The sequence below is a fragment of the Triturus cristatus genome, chromosome 1_1 (genome assembly GCF_964204655.1).
Source record: "Triturus cristatus chromosome 1_1, aTriCri1.1, whole genome shotgun sequence".
Taxonomy (NCBI): Eukaryota; Metazoa; Chordata; class Amphibia; order Caudata; family Salamandridae; genus Triturus; species Triturus cristatus.
Genome location: NC_140579.1, coordinates 697,709,504 through 697,728,906, shown reverse-complemented (window position 1 = coordinate 697,728,906; position 19,403 = coordinate 697,709,504).

Here is a 19,403-nt window from a genome sequence, read left to right as displayed (position 1 = left end):
AATGAAGACAGTAAGCGCTCTAGTTGTTTTTAAGAACATTCTGGGACATTCTGTCATTGGGCTATACTTGGGCTACATCTGGGTGATATTTGGGCTACATTTGGGCTCTTTTGTCTCTGGTGGCCATCTTGGGAGACTTATTTGTTATGAAGTTTCCTAATTTCCTCATTTACTGCAGTCTCCTCGGTAGGAAATATTTTCAGTTTTTTACTTTGATTCCATCAAGAAGGCATTCAGATGTGTCACACATTTGCCATACATTCAGAATGTTAGCACTCTTTTTGCTCATTAGATCACTGTAGTAAAGCTACTGCTCACCAGGGAAAACTGCTGCTGGTATTGAAAGTACATGTTTCAGTCTGCATGTCAGAATTTTTTAATAAAATAGAAGAGGATTTGAGAAGTCACTCAAAATGTGCCCTAATTTTTCTTTCTGCAGCACTAATCATACTTTTTATGGAAAAATGAACCCCCTCATTTTGTTCCTTTTTAAATTAAATGTTTTAAGAGTTACCACTTTAATCCAAGCAAGATGGCTTCAGGTGTGCCATACGTTTATCACAAGTAGGACTGTTAGCGCTCTAGTAGTTCTTTGGAACACTCTGGGAAGCTGCAGTAGAACACAAAGCAATCAACTGACAGTCTCTGCCCTTGTTGGATGTACATGTTTTTTTGAGAATGTCAGACTTCATTCTCACATGACTGAGAAAGATAATATGAATTTACAGAAAAAAAGCTCTCAGTTTAGCTTATAGATCACCTTCCAAACCTCTGTGGTAAAAGCATGAGAAAATATTTTTCTCTCAATCATGATATCCCAGCAGAAGGCTTTTTCACTTGGTGAAATCACCTTAGAACATACCACAATTCCTAAAATGAGTATGGTACCATCAACAAATGATTTATAATGTAACTAAAGTCTTAAAACCTTCTATTAACTGCAATGCTTTTTAATGAGGTGCTATCATGTATATTGGTCCCAAGATGGCTGCCAACACTTCTTGGATGAAGTGCTGACAGCCAATCAGATCTCAGGATGAGATGTGTGGTTAGGCTCCGCCTAGATATATATATATGCTTTTAAATGCTATTTTCTCAGGAAATACTGAATAGATGTACAGCCATCCGAGTACCCATGGAAGTCCCTTGTATCTGCAGATAGTGTTTTACATTCAATGGTAAACACTATCTGCAGATACAAGGGACTTCCATGGGTACTCGGATGGCTCCATCCTATGCAAATATCTTCATGGGCAAACTAGAGAACTGTATACTTGCTACTTCAAGCATCAAACCACTGGTATGGCTACGATACATTGATGACATATTTATAATATGGAATTCAGGAAGTAGAACATTGGAACAATTTACAGCTTATATCAACAATATCCATCCTACCATCAAATTTACCAGCAGCAATACTAAACAGAAGCCTCATATGCCTTTTCTGGATGTGCTACTCACCATTCATGAACACAAAATTACAACTGATCTGTACCACAAGCCTACAGATGCTCATTTGTATCTAAACTGGACTTCATGTCACCCACACCACACTAAACTGAGCATCATCTACAGCCAAGCACTCAGAATAAGACGCATCTGCAGCAATGAGGAAACCTGTAAAGACCATCTACAGGAGCTTGCTACATTATTTAAAAGGCGAGGCTATCCTCTGCATATCATACAGCAACAAATTGACAAGTCTTTGCAAATACCCAGAGAAGCACTTATTTTGAATACCAATGGCAGAAACAAAAGTGACAGAACTCCATTTGTAGTTGACTATCATCCATCAGCTCCTAACTACAGAAATATAATGCAAAAAACATTTCCCTTACTGTCCACTTGTGAAAAATTGCAAAAGGTTTTTCTAAAACCACCAGTCATTGCTTACCGCAGAGCTCCAAATTTACGATCTCTTATTGGGAGAGCTGAACTCAAGCAAGCTGTAACAAATGCAGGGGTTCATTGCTGTGACTCTAAAAGGTACATCACGTGTGAATATCTTTTACAAACATCATCTGCAACTAGTTCTGTTACGAGAAGGACCTATGCAATAAGGCAGCATCTTACATGTCGCTCAACATGCATTATTTATGTGATTCAGTGCCAACGGCAAAGCTGTAAAAAGCAATATGTAGGCCAAACAGTGAATGACCTCCGTACACGATTCAGGAACCACAAATCTGCAATAATTAATAAGAAAATTGACCAGCCTGTAGCCAATCATTTTAACCTTGTGGATCATTCACTATCAGATTTGAAGATTTTCCTCGTGGAACATGTTTCAAAGGAAGAACTACTGGACTCCAGGGAAAACTTCTGGGTGTACCGTTTAAAATCACTGCATCCAGATGGACTGAACATTACTGACAACACAACCTGATTACTGCATATCTCAAGAGCTCTCTGGACTGCATTGATTCCACATTCCAAATGGAATCTTCACTCATGATGCTTTTTGAAAATTCAGCTGTCATCTTTGCAGCCACAGAGCAAACCATCTTGTACTACCTGAGGAAGGCGGAAGCTGAATCGTTGTAGTGGAAATATATTTTTGTTCTTTGGTGAATCTATCTGTTTGAGTCACTTCTTTCTTGGATATATATATATATATATATATATATATATATATATTCTTTTTTTTTCTTTTTCATGTGTGAGTTTGTGTGTGTATATATATATATATTATATATAAAATGAAAAAATTCTAAAGTTATAGTAATACACCACCAGTTATATCTTAAATTTGTTATATACACACCACCTTCAATTTACTATAATTTGTGCACCTCTGTACACAGTTTTGTCATCGCACTCGCCATACTACATTAACTATAACTCACATCTTCTCCCTGCAGTAGTTATACCCAAGCATATTATGACTTATAGCATGTGAAATCATAGCATTCATTACAACACTAATGTCATCTTAAATCCCATAATTTATGAGAACACAGTGCAGGTACACTAGTGGTGAGTTATAGTTAATGTAGAGTGCCGAATGAGCTAACAAAACTGTGTATCGAGGTGTGTAGCTTCCAGTAAATTGAAGTTGGTGTGTAAATTATAAATTTAAGCTAAAACTGGTGGTGCGTAAAATATACATTTAAGTTACAGCTATAACTTTAGAATTTCTAGTGTTTGTATAGTTTAAGTTAGGTTTGTATAAAAAGAATAAATAAAGCTTTCTTAACTATAACCTATCCTGAAAACTTGGTTTGTTCATTGAATTGAAATGGTTTTTATTTTTTAATTAACGTGTTTCAAATCGTAGTATTGACTGTCATTCAGTGGAGTGTTGGTAAGTGGAGTGTCATAGAGTATAGTGGAGGACAGCATCAAACAGTCTAGTGCACTAAGTGTAGTGTTGTAGAGTGGAATGAGTGGAGTGAAATAGCGTACAGTGGAGTAAAATGTCATAGAGCGGAGTAGTGCATTGTGTAGTGGAGTGGTGTGGAGTATCATGGAGTGAGTGATGTGTTGTGCTGTAGAGTGGAGTGGCATGTTGTATAGTACAGTTGAGCATCATACAGTGGAGTGTTGTCAACTGCAGTATTGTGGAGTTTAGGGTTGTGGAGTGGAGTTTCATTGAGTAGAGTGTTATTAATGTAGTGGCATACAGTGGACTATAGTGAAGCAAAGTGCCGTACAGTTCAGTGTTGTGGAGTAGAGTGTCATCCAGTAGAGTAGAAGAGAGACTTGTACAGTGGAGTGTTGTACAGTGGAGTGACGTAGAGTGATGTTTCATACAATGAATTATGGAACACCGTCATAGAGTGGAAGAGAGTGTCATACAGTGAATTTTTGTGTTATATAGTAGAGTGATGTGTTGTGGAGAGGAGTTGAATGGTGTGTGCTATAGTGTCATACAGTCTAGTACAGTGGTGTACAGTGGATGGGCACAGAGTGGACTAGAGTGTCATTGAGTGGAATAGAGTGTAGTGGAGTCTTTTAGAGTGGAGTTCCATACAGTACAGTAAGGTGTTGTATGTCATAAAGTGGAGTGGCAGAGAGTAGATTGTCGTACAGTGGCATAGAGTGAGGTAACGTGATGTGCATTGGAGTAGACTGGAGTGGAGTCAAGCGGAGTGGCATAACATAGTGTGTAGTAAAGTATGATAGAGTGGATTTATGTTTCATACAGCAGAGTGGCATGGAGTGAAATAGAGTGGAATAGATTGGAGTGGTGTTGTGTAGAATTAACAAAAGTGTCATAAATTAGAATGCCGGCTCATACAGTAGAGTGGATTGCTGTGTCGTAGTGTTGGAAAGTTTGATAGAGTGCAGTTGAGTGTTATACCGTGGAGTGTATGGACATAGAGTGGAGTAAAACGTTGTACAGTGGAGTGTACAAGGATATAGTGTAGTAGAGTGTTGTAGTGTGGCATACATTGTAGTTGATTTTTGTAGAGTGGAGTTATTTAGAATGAAGGAGAGTGTCGTAGAATGGACAGGTGTAGAGTTGAGTGTCGAACAGTGGCCAGAGTGGGGGTAAGCTATCATACAGTGGAGTAGATTGGAGTTGAGTGGAGTTGAGTTGGAAAGAGTAGAATAAAGTTTTTACAGAGGGGAGCGTTATGTTGTAGAGTAGAGTGGCCTGGCGTATCATACAGTGGAATAAAGTATCATAGAGTGGTGGGCTGGGATGTACAGTGTTGTGGAGTGGTGTGTCGTACAATGTTGCAAAGTGTTATAAAGTAGAGTTGAGTGGAATGCTGAAGAGTGGATTACATTGTTCTACCTTGGAGTGGGGAGGAGGGGAGTGACATAGAGTGGAGTAGAGTTGAGTGGCACAGAGTTGAATAGAGTGAAGTGGTGTAGACTGGACTTGGGGAGTAGAGTAGAGTATACAAGAGTTTGTGTCATAGACTAGAGTGCAGTAAGGTGCAGTGGAATGGTATAGAGGGAGCTACGTAGAGTGTTGTGTCAGACACATAGAGTGGAGTAGAGTGTCGTACAGTGGCATAGAGTAAACTAGAGTGATGCAAACTCGGATAGACTGCAGTACACTGTTATTTCAGTGGAGTGCATTGAGTGGAGTATTGTGTGGTAGAGTGGAGGGGCATAGACTGTTGTTGAGTGAAGTACATTGTTGTAGAGCGGAGTAGAGTGGAGTGGCATGGAATGAAGTTAGGTAGAGTGACGGAGAATACACTGGAATGGGGTAGAGTAGACTGGTGTTGAGTGGAATGGTGTAGAGATTAGTGGCATAGGGTGGAGTAGCACACAGTGAAATTGCGTAGAGTAGAGTAAGGTGGAGTGGTGTGTTGTAGAGGGTTGGAAAGTGTTGTACAGGGGAGTATAGTGAAGGGACACTGACTGGAGTAGAGTGGAGTGGTGGTGTACACTACAGTGTTTTAGAGTGCACTAGTATAGAGTGTTGTAGAGTCATATGTTATGGAGTGGAGTGAGGTACAGTTGAGTAGTGGAGTAGTGTATCATAGAGTCTATAGAGAAAAGTAGGGTAGGGTGAAGTGGTGCAGAGAGTTGTATAATGTGTCTGAGAGTTAAGTAGAGTGTCACATAGTGGCATAGAGTGGATTAATGAAAATACATTTTATAGTTTGGCTTTTTAAACTAAATTAAAATGTATGTTTTCGATTTTTAATGCAGTAATTGCACAATCGTTGATGTAGATTAATTGTTTGTTCGCCCCATTGTATGTATTAATTTGAATATTTGGTCTGTGTATTTGTATATAATTGTTGGAAATGTCTTTTATGTACTTCTTGCTTTTTTGGCTATATCAGCCGAAATAAAGCTTAAACAAACAAACAAGCAAACATTTTATAAAGCGCTTGATTGCCTGAGGGCATCTTGTCGCTAGCCTAACATGGAAGAATAACGATGGTGAACCCAGCTAGGGAACTATGGGTTAAAAAGCCAAGTACTGAGATTCTTTCTAAAAACAGACAGGGATGGACTGGTCTTTAAGTGAAGAGGTAGGCGTTCCACTGTTTGGTTGTGCCATAGATAAAACTTCTTCCCCCCAGCAAGCTCATTTAAAATTGGGCACTATGAGGTAGCCTGCTGAAGGGGACCGAAGTGGCCTAGAAACAGTGTATCTAATGAATTTCTTTTTAAAATAGTCAGGACCTTCATCATGTAAGGCTTTAAAATCAATGCAAAGCACCTAAAGTCTATTCTCTTCTTAACTGGCAGCCAATGGAGCTCCAATAACGCCTTAGAGACTGAATTGTGTCTGGGTATTCCGAGCAATAAGCAGGCCACTGAATTCTGCACGATCTCTAACTTATTTAGGAGCTGTTTCTGTAGATTGATGTACAGACCATTGCAGTAATCTATTTTGGAACGGGTGGTTACTGTTAATTTCCTCAGCTCCAGTGAATTAAAAGGCAGAATCGTTCTCAGAATCTTTAGCATCAAAAAGGCACTTGAAGTGATTGCATTTACCTGTTTGTCAAAAGACAGATGATTATTAAATGTCACCCCCAAATTCTTCATCTTTGTTACTGGGGTCAGGACCAATCCAAGATCTACTGGCTACCAGTCAGAGGACCAGAAGGAGATATTTGTACCCAGTAGTAGTACTTCCGTTTTGTCGGATTTTAGTTTTAAGCAGTTGCACAACATCCAGTTGTTAACTTGTTGCACGCAGTTGTGGAAATTGGCAGCTGATCCTTGGTGATTGTCAGAAGCTGAGACAATAATTTCGGTATCGTCGGTGTAAACGACTACTGAAAAACCCAGTTTTTTAATCAGAGTGGTAGGGCTCAATGATGACCCTTGCGGGACACCTGAGGTCCCTGGAAGAGCAGACCTTTGAAATAGTGCACCTAAGATATTGTTTAAAAACAAGTGTGTGGAGATGTCATTGGCCTGTTGCCTAGGTGACCAGGAATTCTCTTGTGAGAATATTGGGGAAAGCAGTTATGTCACATGGCCCTAACTAGCATGAGCACGCTGCATCTTGCCTGCTGCTTTTGTGCATGTTACTACACATCCTTATTTTTTCTACATTTAAAGGACTGCCTTCACATGAGAACTCAGCATTGGGTTCGCTCTCTGCATGTTCCTGGGATTTTGACTGACATTATGTGCAAGGTTGAACACCAATGTCCCTTGTTATTTTGTTCTGGACAGACCTTAGCCTTTATACGAAACATACCGATGCAGATGTTATTTGGAGAACGTACTTTGCTTCTTAGTGGGGTACATGAATTAGGTAGGGGACACTTGGAGAGGGATCTTTCCAGGGAAAAGAGCGAGACAGCACCTGTGATGTAGATCTAAATTCTGTAGGCTGAGGTATGCGGTCTGCTGACAAAGCACAGAGATCTTCTAATTTATAAAAATACTGCTTCTTAGCAAGGGGAGGAAGGATAGGCTCCACTGTCTTTTGTATGATGACATTTCCCTTCATGATTTATGGACTAGCAGAAATGCTGACTATATTTGTACTATGCACTTTCCTGCTTGTTGTGGCACCTATACTGCATGTTACGGCACATAAGTTAAAATAAATATTTTAAACTATTTTGTGACTGTCAGATCTTATTTTGGACGAGTACAAGAGTGCGAGCAAAAGGGTGTGTCTTGTTACCACGTTTCCTGAGAGATCTGGGAGTGTTGTGTTCTTGGGTGTCTAATCGTTTGCTTCTCCGTGAGTGAGTAGGAGAGCAAGTGAGACACTATAGCTAGTCAGTCCTGGGCTCATGGCCACTAAGGTGGTGGGATGACTCAGTCCCCATACACCAAGGTCCCATAGTCCTGCGCATAGTTCTGTTTTGTGCAGAATCCTGCAACACTTTAGGGAACGGGACATCGTTCTTTGTGCTGGGGATGCTGAAACAAATAAAGGTACATTGAAGGAAACCTGGGAAAAGGCTCTTCTTTACATGGTGACGAGATCCTGCGCCAGGGGCAGGTACAAGCTTCTCCTCCCCTGGAATACCAATCATTGTGAATTATTGTGAGGAGGAGTACCCACGTTCAATACTGGAAATGGCACTTTTATTGTGAGCAAACTTTTCTCTATCTTAAGTACTGTGACTTTTCCACTGTCACTATATCAGAAATATTTATGATTTCCCCCATATATATCAATAATTCCCTCGACTGCGCGTCAGTTTAGTTTTGAGCAGTAGTATCGGCAAGGCACGGGATTTGTTCTGTTGGATTTCAGAGCATTGCCAGGCAACTCATGCCGAGACTCGTGTCAAATACGTACATAAAGGAGAGCGCTGTGACTGCATCAGCGGGGCACTCGACGTGCTCTGTTAAATATCAGTGTTGCTAAGCAACTAAGTACTCGCGCTGAGATTCGTGCAGAGCCCGTGCAATAAAACACAATGCTAGTAGGTGTACTGAAAAAGGCCAGATCCCACACGCTCATCAACATAAATAAAGAAATGACTGTGTAAATAAAAACATACGCTGAAGTGTGACACCACGCTCTGTACCATATGAATAAAGACACAAGTGCAGAAGAATCCTAGAGCCCATGCATTCAGTACTTACACGCTGCCTCACAAACCGGTGGTCTTCAAACACACTCTTTTCAAGCCAAAGCAGGTCAATTCAAAGAAGGAGACAAGAAGATAGAAGGAAAAAAAGGGGAACAATATATAATAGTTTTAAACGAATATCTAGAGCACTCACATCAATTTGTTCAGCTCCGCCACATTTCCTAGAAACGTCTGAAAGATTTAGAAACATGAAAAATGAAACAAGAAATACTTTCAAAGTAAAAAGAGAAAACATACTACAATTTTGAGAAAACTAGAATGTAAACTGCCATAATTGGAAAAAAAAGAAAGAGAATGGCCTTCCAACTGCAATTGTTTATTGTGGTAATTTATTACTTTTCCCTAATTATTTGAAGTTGCTACTTTAGATTTTGTTTTTAGGTTTTTATTTTGAAATTCTCTTACAGGTGAAAGGTCAGATCAGAGAATGTCTACTCAACCACAATTTTTAACAACGTCCTGAAAACCAATTATACCTTGGAAACAATGGAAGAAAATGTTCTTAACTTACATATTGGCAATAGGTGGGGATAAGTATGGTCCAGTACGATGTCAGGCAATATTGCTTCATCTAGATGTTGAAGGGAGAAGAATTTATGAAGAATTAGAAGACATTTATCTGGAAATGGGAGATGGGCAACCCAACAATATTTACGAAATGTCAATCCAAATGTTAGAATTACATTTTACCCCAAACTAATGTGGCATTGGAATGGCATAAATTCTTCAGCAGAAGTCGAAGAGATGATGAAGATATTGCCTTGTATGTAGCTACTCTAAGGGGTTTAGCTTTGACGTGTAGATTCGAACAATTGAATGAGTCCCTAATACAAGGTCAGATGTACTAGCAGTAAGATAATAAAAGAGAAACTTCTAATGAAAGAACACACTCTAGAGGAAGATATTCAGAAAGCAAAAGGAATGAAACATACAGGTATGTGGCTAAAAGAAATGGAAGGTACGTCAAATATAAAACAGGACAAAATTGAAATTGTTGATAAGAAAATTTAAGGAATTTTGGATGTTGAACTGAACAGTGATTCAAGAAAGTTACAAGCTGGAAAAAGGAATATTCCAGTCAGAGACATTAAGGGCCTCATTACGATGTCAGTTGGAGAGCCTCCGACCAACAGTCAAACTCCCCTAGACTTTGTCGGAAATATTCCGACCAACTCGGTCGGAAACAATTCCGCTCGATCAATTACAGTGCTCACGGTCGGAAGAGGAACCATTCAGTCATTCCGAATCGGTCCCAAGCGGCAATCGGAGAATCCAAGTCAGTTGGAGGCCATTCGTACAGGTCTGCGGAGAGCGTTTCTGCCAGACCGGTTACAATGTCAGGTTCCGACAGCCTTTCCGACTCGGTCTGTCTGACACGAAAAGGCTGTTGAAAACTGACTTTGGGGGCCCCCAGCAGGCCCCCCTTCATTCTGAGGCCTCCAATTTGAGGTCGAGGGGGTAGCAAAGGGACCCCCTGCAAAACCATGCACAGTGTGGCAGGAACCATGGGGTGCCCACCATGGGGTGCAAGGTTTTCCGCAGACACATATTTTCCCCATAGGAGCCTGTGTTGTCGGTCGGAACACAGGCTCCCATAGAAGCCAATGGGAGTCCTTCCAAACGGTGTTCAGAAGCTTTGTAATTGGTCGGTAAGAACCGCTGACAGCGATTCTGAGACGGTGTCGGTCGTAACATTTCTGACCGTCATCATAATGAGGCCCTAAGTGTTTACGTTGCAGTTCTCCAGGGCACATTGCATCTAGTTTAAATTGTCTTGCTAGAAGTGTACTATGTAGGAATTGTGAAAAAGGGGGCATTTTGCAAAGGTGTGCAAGACTAAAATGCCAGAAAATGCCAGAAAGGAAAAGGTACAAGAAATTGATGTCTTTTGTGAGGGTGTCCATGAAATTGTATTGACAATTGAAGAAATCTGAAGTAATTTCATAGATAGATATTAATGTGGTATTGGAGGCTCTACATTTGAAAATGGAAAGTGTAGACAATTTAGAAAAAACAAATTGTAATGTTTCTTTTAAAGGGAAATATATAAAAGTGTTAGCAGATTCCGGAAGTCTATACACATTTATAGTCCTATCAGGAGAATTGGCCTATGAGAAGTGGTCCATGCTTGAATGACCCTGACATTTGAGCAGTAGGTTATGCAGGGAAAATAATAGAAATTGTTGGAATGTGTTGGATGACTATAAGGTTTAAAGGTGAAGCTGTGAAGGTAGGAGTTTATGTTACAGATTTTGGATCTAATACTTTGGGGTGGCGTCACCAAAAGGATTTGAACATAATATTAGATCCAAATGCTGAAGAGCCTGTGATGGTGATGGAGAAAATGAATGTTGAGGAAGTGCATAATTGTACTGAATTGGCAAGGAAATATCCCAAAGTGTTCCATTCAAATTTGGGTTTATTAAAGGGATTTTCACATAAAATAATCCTAAAAAAACAATACTAAACCAGTGCTGCACAAAATAAGGAATGTCCCTGATATGATATTGGAACCATTATGGCAAGAATTAGTAACTTATTAGAACAAGAAATTATTGACCTATTGATGCATTGGAATTGGTTAGCTTCAATTGAAATAGCTCTGAAGGAGGGAAGGAAAATTCATCTTTGCGTAGACTTGAGAGATCTTAATAGGAAGATTTGGGTTGATTTGCAACCTCTGCCGAATATATCTGAAATGTTATCTACTATGATGTGTGGGTATGTCTTTAGAGTGCTAGACACATCGGCTGCCTACCATCAAATTAAATTACATGAAGAATCAAGACATTTGACCTCCTTTGCTACACCTTTAGGTGCATTCCGATACAAAAGGATGCATTTTGGTTTAGCATCGGCCACTGCCGTATTTTAATGGATAATGAGAAATATTTTTTGAGACATGAAACAAGTGTGGTGTTTCCAAGATGATATATTAATTGTGGGGAAATATGCCTGTGACCATGATAGATTGTTTCACAATGTAATAGAGCATTTAGAGAGACATGGCCTAACTATAAAATTGGCAATTGAGGAAAGAACAAGTGGATTACCTGGAACATGAAGTAAGTGTGAATGGGAGAAGACCAAAGAAAAGTATTGTAAGAGCTGTGATTATGGCACCTGAACTGTCGAATAAGGTTGAACTGAGATCTTTTTTAGGATTAGCAGAATACTGTGCCAAGTATGTAGAACATTTCTCAGATATTGTTTAGCCTCTAAGGATGGTAATGAAGAAACATTTGATGTTTATCTGGAAATACGATTGTAAGCAAGCTTATGAGATGATCAAGGAAAATATTAGCAAGGCACCTATGCTGGGATGTTTTGATGTCACGGGTAGAACCTCCCTAACAACTGATGCTAGTGGGTTAGGTATAGGAGCAATATTAACGCAGGTTGTGAATGGAGAAGAGCGTATTATTAGGCTTGCGTTAAGAAAACTGCAGGGTGCAGAACGTTCATACTCAGTCATTGAAAGAGAGGCTTTAGCCTGTTGTTGGGGGATAAACCATTTTAGATTTTATGTGTGGGGTCTGCCATTTAAAGTACGTGTGGATCATAAGCCATTGACTTATGTGCTCAAAGGGGAAAGAGGGTTGGAAGGAAGTGTGACACAGTGCATATCAATGTGGATGTTGTCTTTAATAGAATATAATTATGAAGTCGAATATGTAGAGGGTAGCAAAAATGTAATTGTGATGGCTTGTCAAGGATGCCAACAGAGGAGGGTTGTGAGGAAATGTAACGACATTGCGGAGAATGGTGACAAAGGTGAAATGGCTTTATGCAATGAATAATGAAAAGGAGCAATGGAAATGGAGTCTGTATTGAAAAAGGTGGAGATGAAGATTGTTTAAGGTTTGAATCATGAAGATGGTGTGAATAAGGATTTGAGAGAATTTTTAAGGTAAAAGATGTGTTAAGGATGAGTGAAGGAAACGTTAAAAGGATGCAACAGTTAGGACCCCCAGGTGGAGTTCACCAGCGAATTATGGATTTTGCTAATGAAGGGCATCCTGGATGAAGTATGTCTAAGCGTTGTGTCAGACAAACCTTTTGGTGGCCTGGCATGTATAATGATATAGACGTTTTAGTGAAGGATTGTCACACATATGCCCATAGTGACAAGTTGAAAATTGTGAGGCAACCTCCTTTGGCTTGTACTGAGTTTTCGTCAAGACCTTGGGTGAGGTTAGCTATAGACTCACTTAATTGGACCTGTGGAGAAGTTGGACTTTAAGGACAAGTACATTCTTGTGCTAGCGGATTATCATTCTAAATGGTTTGTAGTGGAAACCATGGGTGAGATCAGCACCACAAATGTAATAAGGTTCTTAAAGAAAGTTTTTCTAGAAGAAGGTCTGCCTGGATCTATTGCGTCTGACAATATAGTACAATGTGTCTCCTGAGAGATGACGGATTACCTGAGGAGAATGGAAATGGTACATGAAAGAGTGGCTCTTTTCAGGCCACAGGTGAATGGCTTGGAGGAAAGAATCAATCGTAGTGTGATGAAAAATGTTCAGCTATGGCTTGTGAATGGGTTGTCGTGGAGACAGGACTTAAGAAGTATGATATGGACCCATAAAATTACTCCACATTGTGTAACAGGCGTACCACCGTTTGTATCCTTAAAGGGAAGAGAGCCGTGGAAAAAGGAATGTCATGTGTGGCTGTGCAGTAATGATAAGATTTGGGTTGATGGGAGTGAGATGGGAAAGAAAGTGGGAAAAGGGCAGGAGAGAATGGAACAGACATATAATTTGAGGAAGGGTGTGAAGAGGCTATGAATCCAAGTAGGAGATTGGATAATAGTATGGAAGAATGAATGAGTTTGCAAAGGTGAAAGCAAGTATATGGGGCCTTTCCAAGTTAAAGTAGTTAAAATGGGTGTGATGAAGTTGGAAAATGAGACCACATGGAGACTGTGGTAGCACAATAATTTCTCTGTATTTCCAAGGTACTACATACCCTATTTTATAGATAATTAAATATGTTAAAAAAATTAAAATACACTGCAGTGCACTATATTTGTGAAATATAGTGTAGTACAGTGTTTACATTTTTTTTACATATTTGATTTTGTTTCTTTTTTTTTTTTTAAACGCAGTAATTGCTAGGTAGTTTTGTGGTATTCCATGAAATTGTTTTAAAATATTTAGGAACTATTTATAATTTTCCCTACCTATTACCACTCTAATCACATGGTAATAGGTAGGGAACAATTATAAATCCTAATCCTTACCTATATCTAAGCCTCTACCCCAGAATACAGGGAAAACAGCCAAAAAACAACATGGCTACCTTTAAATGTTGTTAAGGCAGTCTTTACCCAACCACATTATGGCTTGTCATTACCATGTACCACAGGAGTTTGGTGACATTTTGTGAAATTTTACAAAACTACGGTGGTCACAGATATCACTACGTTTGAATGCCTTATAACATTAAAAATACTTACCCTACCTGCCTCTAATGACAAAAAGGATTATTTGCACACTATAATCTAAAGTCCTGCCATTTTTCATGCAAATACAACTAGACATTTGGCTTCTACACATGAGTACAAAGCCAATGGAAAATTAATTTGTGGCAAAACATGTTTTAGGACCCCTCCTTCTTTCTTTGCAACACATTGGCCGGTGACCACAAAACTTTGCATCATTCAACAATGTAGGAAAAGTGATGCAAAAGTTTATGGAGAGTCATCAAGCAGGCACAAAATTATTAAACAGTCAAAATTTTGAGAATTCCTGTCTCTGGCAACCCTAACTTTAACTACAGAGTGGTTACCAAAATATATATATATATATATATATATATATATATTCACTTAAAAAACCATAGGTTTCACACATGTTATAGTTAGCTGGGCATTTTCCTCGTGAAAAACCAATGAAATTCCCCCGTTATAGTTAGTGCAGGCAACTATAACTCACGCGACCGTAATCCGCTGCTGATGACGTCAGATATTACATCACTGTATTTACACATTTATATACCCATGTCTTCTTCCTTTTTTTTTTAGCTATACATATATATTTTTTTGTTTTCAGAAAAACACATATGTCATCAGTGATGTAATATCTGACGTCATCAGCAGCGGATTACGGTCGCGTGAGTTATAGTTGCCTGCACTAACTATAACGGGGGAATTTCATTGGTTTTTCACGAGGAAAATGCCCAGCTAACTATAACATGTGTGAAACCTATGGTTTTTTAAGTGAATTTGCAAGGTTTTTTAAATGCTAAGTTACTTTACGCCGTTCGTGCATGTTTTTCTCCTTTGTGTTTCACCCCCCTCTCAGTGCGAGAGACAAAATGGCGACCGACACTTCCTGGTTTCGACCGATTCGAATGTTTACTAAGATGTAACAACCAATCAGAAGTGCGCTCGCGGACGGCCGAGTGTGCGCACCCTGCGCGCACGCTGCGCGCGTATAGATATATATATTGATTTAAATGCTATTTTCTCAGAAAATACTGAACAGATTTACACCAAACCTGCAAAAGGCACCAAACAGACGTTAGGCCTACCTCTCTGCCAAATTTCACGTAATTCTGTTCAGCCGTTCGGGCTGTAGCTGCGACTAAAGTCCCTATGGAAAAATCCATGGGGAAAAAGTGTTTTGGGACCCCCCCTTTTTCTCGGCCCCCGCTTGACGAATCACCCCGAGACTTTCAGGGTAGGAGCGGAGCGGAGCACCCCATTAGTTTTGAAAATTGCGCCAAGATTCGTAAATCGGCGCCAAAGTTATTCAAAATAGAATTTTGAGATTTCCTATGGAAACTCGGTCCTAACTATAACTATCTACTGGCGACCGCCAGTAGATAATATATATATATATATATATATATATATATATATATATATTCACTGAAAAAACCATAGGTTTCAGGGGCGTTATAGTTAGCTGGACTTTTCACTCGTACAAAACCATTGAAATTCCCCCGTTATAGTTAGTTCAGCTAACTATAACTCGCGCGCCCGCAATGCACTGCTGATGACGTCACATATTACATCACTCATGACATGGTCACTGACATCACTCATGACATCACTGATGACATCTCAAATGACATCACTGATGACATCATCCAGTGAATGTGTGTTTTTCTGAAAATTACATATGTTTTATATATGTATATCTCAAGGTCGATGGAAGAATAAATGGGTATATAAGTGTCTAAATGGATGATTTGTTTTTGAAAAATTGATTGTATAACTGACTGATTAAGTGTATCTTAGTGAATACATGGCTTAGTGAGTAATGTTTAAATGTGTAAATATCTGTATCAGTCTCTCACTTTGTGTATAAGTGGCTGCATGGGTTGGTGAGTAGCTACATGAGTGTCTATATAGGTTATTAGTTGGTTTTTTGAGTATCAGTATGAGTGTCTGAGTATCTGTATGGTTCGGTGGAGGGTATTACGTAGTGCATAGGTGCATGAATGAGTGACTCACTGTTTGTATGTGTTGAAGACAGCATGTGTGCAGGACTGTATGGGTGGATGAGTGTGTGCATGGGTGTGTTAGTGAGTGATAGACTGTCTCAATAGTGTCTTTATGAGTAACTACATATGTTTTAAACTAGTATATGTGACTATTTGTGTTTATAAGTGAGTATATGTGAGAGTGAGAGATTGAAAGAGTTCCTGTATGTGTTTCTATAAGTGATTGTTTAAAAGACTAAGCATGTGTACGTTTCTGTAGAAGTAAGAGTGGTGGTGTGTGTATAACTGTATATGCAAGTAAATGGATGTTTGATTCTTTATTAGCATGAGTGACTATGTGTGTGTGTAACTCTATGGATGAGTGGTGTTGTGTAACAGGATGTATAGGTGTGTGAGTACATATGATGAGTGAGTACATGTATGAGTGACTGTATAGGACTGTTGATGAATGAGTGGATGTGTATGTGGATCTTAGAATTACTGAATAGGTTGTTGTAACTGGTGTTGGTATGTCCATTGTTTTGAACATTGTAGTTTCTATTTTCTGAATGTGTGTATCAAAGGTTATATTAGGGGAAGAGGAGGTCTGCCACTCTGTCACAAGGATGATGTCATCAGTGATGTCATTAATGATGTCATGAGTGATGTCACTGACCATGTCATGAGTGATGTAATATGTGACGTCATCAGCAGTGCATTGTGGGCGCGCGAGTTATAGTTAGCTGAACTAACTATAATGGGGGAATTTCAATGGTTTTGTAAGAGTGAAAAGTCCAGCTAACTATAACGCCCCTGAAACCTATGGTTTTTTTCAGTGAATTTCTAAAGTTTTTCAAATGCTAATTCCTAACTATAACGTGCCTGAAACCTATGTTTTTTTCAGTGAATTTCAAAGGTTTTTTAAATGCTAATTTGTAACTATGCCTACAGAGATTGGACATGTGAAGAAAGAAGAAAAAACGCACAGAAAGTAAAAAAAGAAATGCAGAAAGAAGCAACAGAAGTCCTCAAAGACGAAGAAAAGTGCAGGAAGAAGGATAACGTGCAGAAAGAACAAAAAGAAGAGCAGAAATAAGCCTTGCTGCAAAATCATCCTGTACCCTCAACTTTTTCAGACGGATACTGGTGGTAACTGAGTCTGACTAACCAGTCCTAGAGCCAGTGCTATGTTAAAAGACACTCAGAATACAGTGAAAACACCTACATACACTAGGGAACACTATGCGTTGGGGTCCCCCTGTGATCAGCATGACCTCCTCTGTAAGCCCCTAGTATATAATAGGGCAGGGGATTAAAACTACCTCTTAAAACGCGCCACAGGGCGTGTTTGCACACGTCACCTCAGGCCCCGTCCCCTCACTTCCCCACTGTGTAAACACGCCCTGTGGCCGTTTTAAGTTGGGAGATTAAGTCCCCTTGAATCCTGAGGGTCCCTAGGGTCCAACTAGACCACTAGGTACCTCCAGTAAGCACCACAGAACTGTGTTGCAGAGAGATGTAAAAAGGGGCACGGCCTAGACCACCTCTCTGCAACGCAGCGGAGTGGTGCTTACTGGAAGCACCTGGTGGGCTAGTTGGCCCCCAGGGTCCCTCAGGATTGAAGGGGAATTATTTCCCCAACTTAAAATGCGCCACAGGGCTTGTTTGCACACGTTAACTCAGGCCCCGTCCCCTCCCTTCACCACTGTGTAAACACGCCCTGTGGCCGTTTTTAGATGGGAGATTAAGTTAATTTGAATCCTGAGGGTCCCTAGGGTACAACTAGCCCACTAGGTACCTCCAGTATGCGCCACAGAGCTGCGTTGCAGAGAGGTGTAAAAAGTGGCACGGCCTGGACCACCTCTTTGCAACACAGCTCAGTGGCGCTTACTGGAAGCACCTGGTGGGCTAGTTAGCCCCCAGGGGCCCTCAGGATTGAAGGGGAATTATTTCCCCAACTTAAAACGCACCATAGGGCGTGTTTGCACACGTCACCTCAGGCCCCGTCCCCTTCCTTCCCCACTGTGTAAACATGCCCTGTGGCCGTTTTGTAAGTTGGGAGATTAAGTCCCCTTGAATCCTGAGGATCCCAAGGGGCAAAATAGCCCACTAGGTACGTCCAGTAAGCGCCATTGCAGAGAGGTGTAAAAAGGGGCACGGCCTGCACCACCTCTCTGCAACGCAGAGCAGTGGCACTTACTAGAAGCACCTGGTGGGCTAGTTGGCCCCCAGGGTCCCTCAGGATTGAAAGGGAATTATTTCCCCAACTTAAAACGCGCCACAGGGCGTGATTGCACACGTCACCTCAGGCCCCGTCCCCTCCATTCACCACTGTGTAAACGCGCCCTGTGGCCGTTCTAAGTTGAGAGATTAAGTCCCCTTGAATCCTAAGGGTCCCTAGGGTCAAACTAGCTCACTAGGTACCTCCAGTAAGTGCCACAGAGCTGCGTTGCATAGGGGTGTAAAAAGGGGCGTGGCCTCAGAACACCTGTCTGCAACGCAGCTCCCTGGCGCACACTGGAGATACCTGTTGGGCTAGTTGGCCATCAGGGACCCTCAGTATTGAAGGGGAATTAATTCCCCAACTTACAACTGGCCAGGGGGCGCGTTTGCAGAGTGCTGCAAGGAGGGGCCGTGGCCTCCAGCGTGATGCCGGTCTTTTATTTATTTTATTTTTTTCAAGAAGGAGGGCTGTGTGGCCCCCCTTCTTTTTCTAATTTACTGGCCCTGGGGACCCCATCCCCCAGGGCCTGCACCCTAATTTTTTTTCTTGAAAAAAATAAATTTGGCCCTCCCAAGGCCTTAATCGGCCCCGGGGACCCCAATCCCCGGGTCATGGCCTTTTTTTAATTTAAATTCTTTAGGAGGGGGCTGCGTTGCCCCCCTCCTCAGGTCACTTATGGCTCCGGGGACCCCATTCCCCGGGGCCGGCCTTTGTTTTTTATTATTTTAAAAATATATATATTTAAAGAAACACCTAGGACATGCTGGACAAACCGTATGCACCTATCACCATGACGATTTGCGTGATATTCATTAAAAGGCGACTATGCATAGAATGAATCCACATGGAATGTATTTACACTGCTAGTGAAGCTCTGACGTGTCTGACGCCCTACCGTGCCTAATCCCGGCGCCCCCGCCGGTGGGTACTCTCCAAGTAGACACCCTTGTCGTTTATTTATACAAACAATGGTAGCTATTGACGGGCACATTTAACCCCTTCAGCGCTGCGCGGATTCCCCCGCGGTGCTGAAGGGTTCGAGCGCGGGCGGGGCCATGACGGAACGGTTCCGTCATGAGCACAGCTCAACCGATGCTCATGACGGAATCGTTCCGTCATGAGCATGGAAGGGGTTAATATACACGCACACCAAGCCATTCAAAGAGGATTCGACAAAAATTCGACCAAACTATGCAAGAAACCCCCCTTTTTAATAAAAAACACATCCTCCGCCGGATGTGTAATAC